The sequence below is a fragment of the Musa acuminata genome, chromosome BXJ3-11 (genome assembly GCF_036884655.1).
Source record: "Musa acuminata AAA Group cultivar baxijiao chromosome BXJ3-11, Cavendish_Baxijiao_AAA, whole genome shotgun sequence".
In the NCBI taxonomy this organism is placed as follows: Eukaryota; Viridiplantae; Streptophyta; class Magnoliopsida; order Zingiberales; family Musaceae; genus Musa; species Musa acuminata.
Window position 1 is genome coordinate 11,122,710 of NC_088359.1, and position 12,441 is coordinate 11,135,150.

Sequence of the window (12,441 nt, forward strand, 5' to 3'; positions counted from 1 at the left end):
ATTTAATCTGCGTTTTGAGTGACGCAGGATGCTTTGATCAGGATGAGACAATTAAAGCAGGAAAATCATGTTGTGCCGAAGGAACATGTCAGAAGATTGGACGTCGGGCCGGTGGATCGGTCGACGTATCGACAGAAGGCTTCGGGTTGTGGACTCGGGCATCGGGCCAAGAAGAGCGGGTATTGTGCCAAGGATATCGGAGTTGCGGAGTCAACAGGCCGATTGGGCAATAGGCTGCAGGAAAGGACGATGCGCCGAAGAATCGGACGAAGCGTCGAGGGACCAATGACATGCCGGACAACTTGGTTAATTGCTTAGGATTAATTGTCTCGATCGAAGTTTTTATTTTTGTGTGTGCACGATTAACTACGATGAAAGAAAGACAAGCAGCAGGAGTTGCGCCGGAGTCAAGTTCATGATCACATTGGGAGTTCGAGAGTTCGACGGAAGTTCGGACGGTCGTCGGAGGTTCTGCGAGAACAGATCCGAGAAGTCCAGAAGCTTGCCAAGCGAAGCTCGTCGGAACTTGCCAAGTGGATCGTCGCAAAGTCCAGGAGTTTGCCGGAAGTCCACAGGAGCATCACCGAGGGTTCATCGGATGATCGACGGAAGTTCGCCGGAAACTCGCCGGAAGAAGCGATTGACGCACCGAAGCAAAGCTGCAGAAATTGTCTTAGATCTAATCGTAGTTAGCACGTTGATTAAGTTGGAAAATGGGAGGTGATCCCATTAACTTAATCTTGGGCCAATTGGGCCCGAATTCGGACTGGTTTGGGCCAAGTTTGGAGCCCAACCAGTGATCTGGAATAGTGCCAGGAGGTGCAACCGCCTAGGCCAGGAGGTGGCACCGCCTGGGCTAAGCCTCCCAGCGAGACTGGGCGGTGCAACCTCCCCAGCCGGGAGGTGGCACCGCCTGAGCTCAGTCTTCGAGCAAGACTGGGCGGTGCAACCTCCCTGACAAAGAGGTGGCACCTCCTGAGCTCAGTCTTCGAGCAAGACTGAGCGGTGCAACCTCCTTGACAGAGAGGTGGCACCACTTGAGCTCGGTCTTCGAGCTCTGCCAGGCGGTGCAACCTCTCCAGTCAGGAGGTGCAACCGCCTGATCCCGGAATTCCGGGATTTGATCGTTTTGAGCTCCAAATTTGAACTGGGTTGGGGCCTATAAATTCCCCACCCATTCAGCACTGAGACAGCATGAACTTACCCGAAATCTTGATCTTTTCAGTGGTTCTTAGAGCTCAAAACTGCTAGTTTTCCTCCTCCTTCTGTTCTTCAAGTTTGAGTTGTAAAGAGAGGAGAGAAAACATCTGTAAGGGTTGTCTCCTAAGCCCGTCAAAAGGAGTGAATCTGTAAGAGGGTAGTTGGCCTTCGCCTATTGAAGGAAGGCCTCTAGTTGACTTCGGTAACCTCATCGGTGGAGGAAGCCAAAAGTGGAGTAGGTCAAGACTGACCGAACCACTCTAAATCTCTGGTTTGCGTTTATTTTGAGCACTTTATCATTACTGCAAACCTCCTACATAGCTACTGCTCTCTGCGCTTTTACGAACGAGTTCTGTGTAGTTTACGTTCACGTCTTAATTCCATTTACAAACTGCAAACTGCTCTCTGCGCTTTTACGAACGAATTCTGTGCAGTTTACGTTTACGTCTTGATTCCATCTACAAACTACAAACTGTCTCTCTGCGCTTTTACGAATGAGTTCTGTGCAGTTTACGTTTACGTCTTGATTTCACTTACAACTGCAAACTGTCTTCTGCGCCTTTTTTTACGGACAAGGTTCTGTGCAGTTTACGTTTACGTCTTGATTTCATTTACAACTACAAACTGTCTTCTGCGCTTTTACGAACAAGGTTCTGTGCAGTTTACGTTTACGTCTTGATTTCATTTAGAACTGCAAACTGTCGTTTGCGTTTAGACGCAAACTGCGTTTAGACGCAAACTGCGTTTAGACGCAAACTGCGTTTAGACGCAAACTGCGTTTAGACGTAAACTGCGCTTAGACGCAAACTGCGTTTAGACGCAAACTGCGTTTAGACGTAAACTGCGTTTAGACGTAAACTGCGCTTAGACGCAAACTGTGTTTAGACGCAAACTGCGCTTAGATGCAAACTGTGTTTAGACGCAAATTGTGTTTAGACGCAAACTGCGCTTAGACGCAAACTGCACTTAGATACAAACTGTGAATCAGCTTGTGCATCATAATAGTTTCTATCGAACGAACGCAGCTTTCGGTTTTAATCGCTGTAAAATTTCCGCTGCACTAATTCACCCCCCCCTCTTAGTGCTCTCGATCCTAACAATTGGTATCAGAGCGGGGTATTTCTCATTTCGGATTTACACCCGAGAGAAATGGCTCTTCAAGAGGGCTTATCGATTGTTCGTCCACCGTTCTTTAACGGATTGGACTACACTTATTGGAAAACTCGAATGATAGTTTTCTTGATTTCTCTGAATCTGGATTTATGGAATATTGTTGAAAACGGTTTTCAACTTCCCTCCAAACCGATGAACGAATGGTCGGATTTGGAGAAGAAGTATTTTTCTTTAAACGCAAAGGCTATGAATGCCTTATTTTGCGCTTTGGACAAAAATGAATTCAATCGGGTTTCTTTGTGCGAAACGGCTTTCGATATTTGGCGCACTCTTGAAATCACGCACGAGGGAACTAGTAGAGTCAAAGACTCGAAAGTTAATATTTTACTGCATGATTTCGAGCTTTTTCATATGAAACCAAGCGAAACCGTTGTTGACATGTACACCCGTTTTACGGATGTCGTCAATGGTTTAAAATCACTTGGTAAAAGCTTTTCGGATTTTGAACTTGTTAACAAAGTTTTGCGCTCACTTTCTAAAACTTGGGATTCAAAAGTAACTGCTATTCAAGAATCGAAAAACTTGAACCAATTTCCACTTGAAGAACTAATTGGTTCATTGATCACATATGAAATGACGTGCAATGCACGTGAAGAACTTGAGAACCACCTTCCAAAGAACAGGAAGGATTTGGGACATAGAACATTTGAAGACCACTCGAGCATAAGCTCAAGTGATGGTGAACTTAAACTACAAATGAAACAAAAATTAAAGAGTAAAAAGAACGGAACTACTTGCTTTGAACGCAAGAAGAAGAACAAAAATTGGGATGAATCGAGCTCCTCTGAAGACGAGGAGAAAATCAACAAAGGCAAGGTGGCAAACTACGCCTTTCGACGCTGAGGTAATCAAAATGCCTTTAATTTACTTCGAAATTACATGATGTTTTAAATGATGCATTTTTCTTTTTCTTAAAAATTACATTTTTTTTGAAAATGCAAAAATATGATCATGCTTGTAATTTTGAAAATGATAATGAAAATTGCATGTCTTATGTTAATGCAAGATAGAAATCTAATGATTGTACACCTAGTGAGATTAAATCTTATTTATGTGCTTGAGAAGCAAGAATGTATATTTTGATGATTTTCATATTGCTTTTCAATGACGATACATGGCTTTTGTCTGGAAGGCTTGATATTTTTCATTGTCTTTGTTTGTTAAGTATGATGTATGATTTTGACATAAGAATAAAGATTTGAGATTTTAAAGTTATACATGATGATTTTTGTGATTGATGGTTTTATGATGAAATCCATTTCACGATCCTAAACGTTGATGCATGTTTTCATTTGACATAAATGAAAAGGCATGCTAACATGAAATCGATCACTTAAGATGAAACACTAAAAAAAAAAGGGGGAGAAATATATGAATTGATGCTATAAACACTATGCTATGATTATCCCATGCTTGCATCACCAAGAAATATATGATTGCTATCATTGCTATATGCCCTGTATCAAGATATCAAACAAAATCTTGCTTCACAGTTTTAGCATTGATATCTTACCATATGATGAAATGCTACAATTGATGAACACTTGAAATGTAATCCTCTATCTTATTGATTTTTCAATAAATCTATGCTTGTCATACATGAATTTATTGAATATAATTTTGAGGATGATTTCAGATTTGACAAATGCTTGATTCGTATTTACGACATAAGATACACTTTAAATATGAATCATGCATCAATCATGTTAAATGCTTCAATCATTTTCTATCTCTAGAGTTCTCGATTTTGATAAAATACAAGTGATAAATTCATTTATGATATCTTGTAAATCACTTGAATTATGAATGAGTTTTTTATGATGTGTTAAAAGAATCACTTAAAAAGAAAATGCTTTTCCCATCTTATCGAGATTAATGATTTCATAATATTGTGTGAATCTCGAAATTGATTTTGATGAAATAGTAATAACGTTATTCATGTTATGAATCTCAAAAATGATAATATGCTTCATGTGATAATATGAATACACGAAACACTTATGATATGATTTTTATACAATTCCGTGTATTCATAAAATATTTATCTCCTCATCCAATAACTTTTCTTGATATTCCTTATGAGATGAAATGAAATAATGCATGAAATACAAATGAGGAGTCATTGATCATGCATGGTAGGATATAATTTGACAAAATTGATACCATCATGATATGAAACATTTATGATTTGCAATTATGCATGCAATACTTGTGCTTTCTAATTATGATGTGATGTATTGCAAATGATGTAAATCATGATGAGTGCTAAGTTACACACTTTGAGAAGAAATTGCTATATTGAAACATTAATGTAATTATGAATGGTGATATGAAATTATGCATGTAATACTTCAACCTATGATAACGATGCATGCAATGATAAAATATGCATGATGAAAAATTGTCTTGACATTCATAACTTGATTATTCATCCTTTGTCATGATTTTGAAATCGTTGTAAAAGGAAAAAGAACTACAAAACTGTATTCTTCCTTTCTTTTTGACAATGACAAAGGGGGAGATAGCTAGTTTGCACAAGTCAAGAAGATGCAAAAACTTGATTGCTAACTTGCTTATTTCAAGAAGCAAAAATTGTCTTCTTGAAAATCACTATCTTGAATATCTCAAGAAGCAAGACTTGCAACCTGCACATTACAATAGGAAGCAATAATCATGAGCCTACACAAGAAAGTTATCTTGCATTTGCTTTCGAAGTTTTTGCTAGCTTGTATATTGCGAAACTTGTATATCGTAAAAATTGCTAGCTTGTAGTCTAAAGAGAAGCGAAAAGTTGCTATCTCAAAAGAAGCATATGTGCTATCTTGCCTATCTCAAGAGGCAAAAATGCTAACTTGCACATCTAGCAAAACTTGACAAATTTGCATATTTCAAGAAGCAAGAGTTGCCTTCTTGAACATCTCTAATTTGCTAGCTTGCATATAGAACTTGCTATCTTGAACATCTCTAATTTTCATACCAAGTGCTATCTTGTATACTGTAAAACTTGCATATCTAAAACTTGATAGCTTGAATGTTCTAAGCATGATGTAACATTTGCTAAATTTTTTGGCTTCAAAACTGCATGATGATAAAACTTGATATTATGTTTTTCATGCAATGAGTTGAACCAATATCACAAACACTTGATTGTGGTACTTCTCCTTTTTGTTGATGACAAAGGGGGAGAAGTATGTTGATGACATGACATGTGATGCATAAGTTTATGCATATGTTCATGTTGACGTGTTGCAAGTATTCATGATGAATATTGCAATGACTTGAATTCAGTTTGAATTCAAGGTTCTATCAATATGGCATATTGATAGGGGGAGTTTGTTTAAACTCCGGGAGTTAAGTTTAACTCCGTCATCAAGTGGTTGTCATCATCAAAAAGGAGGAGATTGTTGAATCTCGTATTTTGATGATGAAACTACTTGATATATGTTTATGATTTAATCTGCGTTTTGAGTGACGCAGGATGCTTTGATCAGGATGAGACAATTAAAGCAGGAAAATCATGTTGTGCCGAAGGAACATGTGAGAAGATTGGACGTCGGGCCGGTGGATCGGTCGACGTATCGATAGAAGGCTTCGGGCTGTGGACTCGGGCATCGAGCCAAGAAGAGCAGGTATTGTACCAAGGATATCGGAGTTGCGGAGTCAACAGGCCGATTGGGCAATAGGCTGCAGGAAAGGACGATGCGCCGAAGAATCGGACGAAGCGTCGAGGGACCAATGACATGCCGGACAACTTGGTTAATTGCTTAGGATTAATTGTCTCGATCGAAGTTTTTATTTTTGTGTGTGCAGGATTAACTACGATGAAAGAAAGACAAGCAGCAGGAGTTGCGCCAGAGTCAAGTTCATGATCACATTGGGAGTTCGAGAGTTCGACGGAAGTTCGGATGGTCGTCGGAGGTTCTGCGAGAACAGATCCGAGAAGTCCAGAAGCTTTTCAAGCGAAGCTCGTCGGAACTTGCCAAGTGGATCGTCGCAAAGTCTAGAAGTTTGTCGGAAGTCCGCAGGAGCATCACCGAGGGTTCATCGGATGATCGACGGAAGTTCGTCGGAAACTCGCCGGAAGAAGCGATTGACGCACCGAAGCAAAGCTGCAGAAATTGTCTTAGATCTAATCGTAGTTAGCACGTTGATTAAGTTGGAAAATGGGAGGTGATCCCATTAACTTAATCTTGGGCCAATTGGGCCCGAATTCGGACTGGTTTGGGCCAAGTTTGGAGCCCAACCAGTGACCTGGAATAGTGCCAGGAGGTGCAACCGCCTAGGCCAGGAGGTGGCACCGCCTGGGCTAAGCCTCCCAGCGAGACTGGGCGGTGCAACCTCCCCAGCCGGGAGGTGGCACCGCCTGAGCTCAGTCTTCGAGCAAGACTGGGCGGTGCAACCTCCCTGACAGAGAGGTGGCACCTCCTGAGCTCAGTCTTCGAGCAAGACTGAGCGGTGCAACCTCCCTGACAGAGAGGTGGCACCACTTGAGCTCGGTCTTCGAGCTCTGCCAGGCGGTGCAACCTCTCCAGTCAGGAGGTGCAACCGCCTGATCCCGGAATTCCGGGATTTGATCGTTTTGAGCTCCAAATTTGAACTGGGTTGGGGCCTATAAATTCCCCACCCATTCAGCACTGAGACAGCATGAACTTACCCGAAATCTTGATCTTTTCAGTGGTTCTTAGAGCTCAAAACTGCTAGTTTTCCTCCTCCTTCTGTTCTTCAAGTTTGAGTTGTAAAGAGAGGAGAGAAAACATCTGTAAGGGTTGTCTCCTAAGCCCGTCAAAAGGAGTGAATCTGTAAGAGGGTAGTTGGCCTTCGCCTATTGAAGGAAGGCCTCTAGTTGACTTCGGTAACCTCATCGGTGGAGGAAGCCAAAAGTGGAGTAGGTCAAGACTGACCGAACCACTCTAAATCTCTGGTTTGCGTTTATTTTGAGCACTTTATCATTACTGCAAACCTCCTACATAGCTACTGCTCTCTGCGCTTTTACGAACGAGTTCTGTGTAGTTTACGTTCACGTCTTAATTCCATTTACAAACTGCAAACTGCTCTCTGCGCTTTTACGAACGAATTCTGTGCAGTTTACGTTTACGTCTTGATTCCATCTACAAACTGCAAACTGTCTCTCTGCGCTTTTACGAATGAGTTCTGTGCAGTTTACGTTTACGTCTTGATTTCACTTACAACTGCAAACTGTCTTCTGCGCCTTTTTTTACGGACAAGGTTCTGTGCAGTTTACGTTTACGTCTTGATTTCATTTACAACTGCAAACTGTCTTCTGCGCTTTTACGAACAAGGTTCTGTGCAGTTTACGTTTACGTCTTGATTTCATTTAGAACTGCAAACTGTCATCTACGTTTAGACGCAAAATGCGTTTAGACGCAAACTACGTTTAGACGTAAACTGCGCTTAGACGCAAACTGCGTTTAGATGCAAACTGCGTTTAGACGTAAACTGCGTTTAGACGTAAACTGCGCTTAGACGCAAACTGTGTTTAGACGCAAACTGCGCTTAGACGCAAACTGTGTTTAGACGCAAACTGTGTTTAGACGCAAACTGCGCTTAGACGCAATCTGCGCTTAGACGCAAACTGCACTTAGATACAAACTGGGAATCAGCTTGTGCATCATAATAGTTTCTATCGAACGAACGCAGCTTTCGGTTTTAATTGCTGTAAAATTTCCGCTGCACTAATTCACCCCCCCCCCCTCTTAGTGCTCTCGATCCTAACAACCGCCAGTCTGGGCGGTGGTACCACCCAGCACTACACCTCAAGCGGTGGTACTGCCAGACCTGGGCGGTGGTACCGCCCAGGACAGTGTCAGTCAAACTGACACTGGGCGGTGGTACTGCCCGTGCCCGGGTAACCCAGGATGAGATATTTTTAGGCTCCAAGTTTTAATCAACTTGAAGCCTATAAATACCCCTCTCATCCCTTGTTAAAGCATACAAGCACAGAAAGTTTAAAAGCAAAGAAACGTTGTAGAAATCCCTTGTGAGAATCCTCCTCAAGTTCTAAGTGTTAGAATTCTGTAAGAGGAGTGTGAGTGCTTGTAAGGGTTGTCTCCTAAACCCAATAAAAGGAGAAGAGGGGTGTAAGAAGAAAGTTAATTTTTGCCTAGTAAAGCAAGATTGTTAGTGGGTGCCGGTGGCCTCGACGGAAGAGGAATCGGAGGAGTGGACGTAGGTCACAATTGACCGAACCACTATAAACTCTCGTCTTCTCTGGTTTGCATTTTATTTCCTATTATTACCTTACTGCAAACCCCTTCAATAGCTTACTGCCTTCAATATATTTACGTACGCTTTCAAGTTAAGTTTCTAAAATCGATTTTACGTCGAAAATGATTTTTATCGTATGAGAGATTTGATGAAGTTGACGTTTTTATCCGCTGCACTAATTCACCCCCCCTCTTAGTGCCGACCCTGATCCTAACACACCAAGCACACCTTGCCAAGAGAAGTGCATTTAGTGTGAAACATATTTTTTCGCACCCAACTTTCATCATCGGCCACATAAGAAAATTGCAAGCTACGTTGCAATACAATAGACAAACCATGATCTGCATAAGTAACCTCTTCCTCATCTTCATCATATTTTGGTTTATCGTCGGCTTCATCTTCTTCTCCATCACTATGATCTTCAACCAAAGTTACAATCATCCTATTTGGATAATCTAAAGCAATATTACCCAAAACAATACCATTTGAAGCATTTTCAGCCACTTAGGATAGTAGAATTTGGTGTTTTTTTGTTGCCAGCAGATTCTTCACCCTTTTCTTGCACTTTTGATATCACCTTGCTTTGGACAGTAGGCTTGGAACTTTCTTATTTATATAGCCTTCTTTTGAACTGTATCGAGAACTTTTTTTCAAACTTATGTTGCTTTTCAACTTTTAAAGCCAATTTGCTCATATCATTTAAAGACCAATATGGCTGCAGTTGAACCACTTTAGCAATCTCATATTTCGTACCTCCTAAGTATCTTGCAATAGTTTGCTCTTCCGGTTCCACAAACTCTCCTTTTAACATCATATTATCAAAATAGGAGAATTGTAACTTTGGTTGAAGATCATAGTGATAGAGGAGAAGATGAAGCCGACGACGAACCAAAATATGATGAAGATGAGAAAGATGTTACTTATGCAAATCATGGTTTGTCTATTATATTGTAACGTAGCTTGCAAGTTTCTTATGTGGCCGATGATGAAATTTGGGTGCAAAAAAACTTGTTTCACACTAAATGCACTTCTCTTGGCAATGTGTGCTTGGTGATCATCGACAGCGGCAGTTTTGAGAATGTGATTTCTTTGGAGATGGTGCAGAAGCTGAAGTTTGACACAATCCCTCATCCACATCCATACCAATTATGTTGGTTGCAAAAAGGAAATGACATCAAGGTAACTAAAAGATGTTTAGTTTCATTTTCTATTGGCAAGTATTATAAAGACGAAGTGCGGTGTGATGTTGCTCCTATGGATACTTGTCATTTACAGTTGGGAAGACCATGGCATTATGATAAAAGGGTGTTGTATAATGGTTATAAACATACTTATTCTTTTAAAGTGAATGAAAAGAAGATTATCTTAGCTCCATTACAATCTTTCGAAATCAATCCACCAAAAAGGGAAGTTAATGCTTTTATGTCTTATGGTAAATGCAAATGTGAATTAGACAAGGGTGGTCATGTTTTGGCCCTAATGGTAGTAGAGGAAAACGAACAACATAAGGAGATACCATAAATCATGAAATCAATCCTAGAGGAATTTCAAGATGTTATACCGGAAGAAATTCCACATGGCTCTGATACCAAACTGATACCGGTATGATGCAGAATGAGGGGGGGGGGGGGTGTAGTAGAATAGAATTCGAAAAAAAATCGATAGTACAATTTGTCGAATAAAAAAGGAGCGAATTAACGAAACAACTTTGATAAAAACAAAAAGTAACTCACCACTAAGTTTAAAATCACAATGGGATATAGAAAGTTCACCACCCAACGAAAATTAAACAAGGATACAGAACTAGAAAATAAAAGACTCGCCACTCAAGGACACATCCAAGGGATACAGAGTTTATGGGAGCACTCCAAGAGAGCTTATGCCAAAATATCATCAGTTTCTCGAATTTTATAGTGTACTCCTCCACACTAAGATCTTTTTGCTTGAAATCATGGATTTTGAGAAAGATCTTTTGCCTATAATTGTGAGGTAAATATTTTCTCTTCAGCTCCCTTTTCGTTTTTTCCCATATCACGATTTTACTCTTCCCCTCACGTTCTCTTTGTTTCTTCATATTTTTCCACCAAAAAGATGCATTCCGTCTAAGTTTGAGGGCCACAAGTTTGACCTTCTTTTGTTCTAGAGGTTCATAAAAATCGAAAATTCTTTCTACTGCATTAAGTCAATCGATAAAGTCATCAACATTTATTTTACCTTCAAACTCTTGAATCTCCAATCTTGGGTTATATTTATTCTGCCACTCGTCTTGGACTATATTTCTTGTTCGACATCTTCTAGACTCCCTTGGGAGAGGAGGTATATCTTCATCAGAAGTATATTCATGGACATTATTTTCATGCTGGCTTTGTCTACTTTGAAGTTCTTCGATTATTTCATTCTTTTCTTGTAGACTACGCAGCAATCTTCGTAGCTACAGCCTCAATGTCTTAGCATCATCTTCATGGTCGCTATCTTCACCAACTATATCTTTTCCATTCCGCCTTACCATGATCTGTAGCCTTTAGCTTTGATATCGGTGTGATGCAGAATGAGGGGGTGTGTAGTAGAATAGAATTCGAAAATAAATCGATAGTACAATTTGTCGAATAAAAAAGGAGCGAACTAACAAAGCAACTTTGATAAAAACGAAAAGTAGCTCACCACCAAATTTAAAATCACAATGGGATATAGAAAGTTCACCACCCAACAAAAATTAAACAAGGATACAGAACTAGAAAATAAAAGACTCACCACTCAAGGACGCATCCAAGAGATACAGAGTTTATGGGAGCACTCCAAGAGAGCTTCTGCCAAAATATCATTAGTTTCTCGGGAGCACTCCAAGAGAGCTTATGCCAAAATATCATTAGTTTCTCGAATTCTGTAGTGTACTCTTCCACACTATGATCTTTTTTATTAAAATTATGGATTTTGAGAAAGATCTTTTGCGTATAATTATGAGGTAAATATTTTCTCTTCAACTCCCTTTTCAATTTTTTTCATGTCACGATTTTACTCTTCCCCTAACGTTCTCTTTGTTTCTTCATATTTTTCCACCAAAAAGATACATTTCGTCTAAGTTTGAGGGCCACAAGTTTGACCTTCTTTTGTTTTGGAGGTTCATAAAAATTGAAAATTCTTTCTACTGCATTAAGTCAATCGATAAAGTCATCAACATTTATTTTACCTTCAAACTCTTAAATCTCCAATCTTGGGTTATATTTATTCTACCACTCGTCTTGGACTATATTTCTTATCCGACATCTTCTCGACTCCCTTGGGAGAGGAGGTGTATCCTCATCAGAAGTATATTCATGGACATCATTTTCATGCTGATTTTGTCTACTTTGAAGTTCGTCGATTATTTCATTCTTTTCTTGTAGACTACGTAGCAATCTTCGTAGCTACAGCTTCAATATCTCAGCAGCATCTTCATGGTCGCTACCTTCACCAACTATATCTTTTCAATTCCGCCTTACCATGATCTCTAGCCTTTAGCTTTGATACCGGTGTAATGCAGAATGAGGGGGGGGGGGGGTGTAGTAGAATAGAATTCGAAAAAAAATCGATATACAATTTGTTGAATAGAAAAGGAGCGAACTAACAAAGCAACTTTGATAAAAACGAAAAGTAGCTCACCACCAAGTTTAAAAGCACAATGGGATATAGAAAGTTCACCACCCAACAGAAATTAAACAATGGTACAGAACTAAAAAATAAAAAACTCACCACTCAAGGACGCATCCAAGAGATACAGAGTTTATGGAAGCACTCCAAGAGAGCTTCTACCAAAATATCATCAGTTTCTAAAGTTCTTTCTAAGCCCTAAACACCAACATAAGT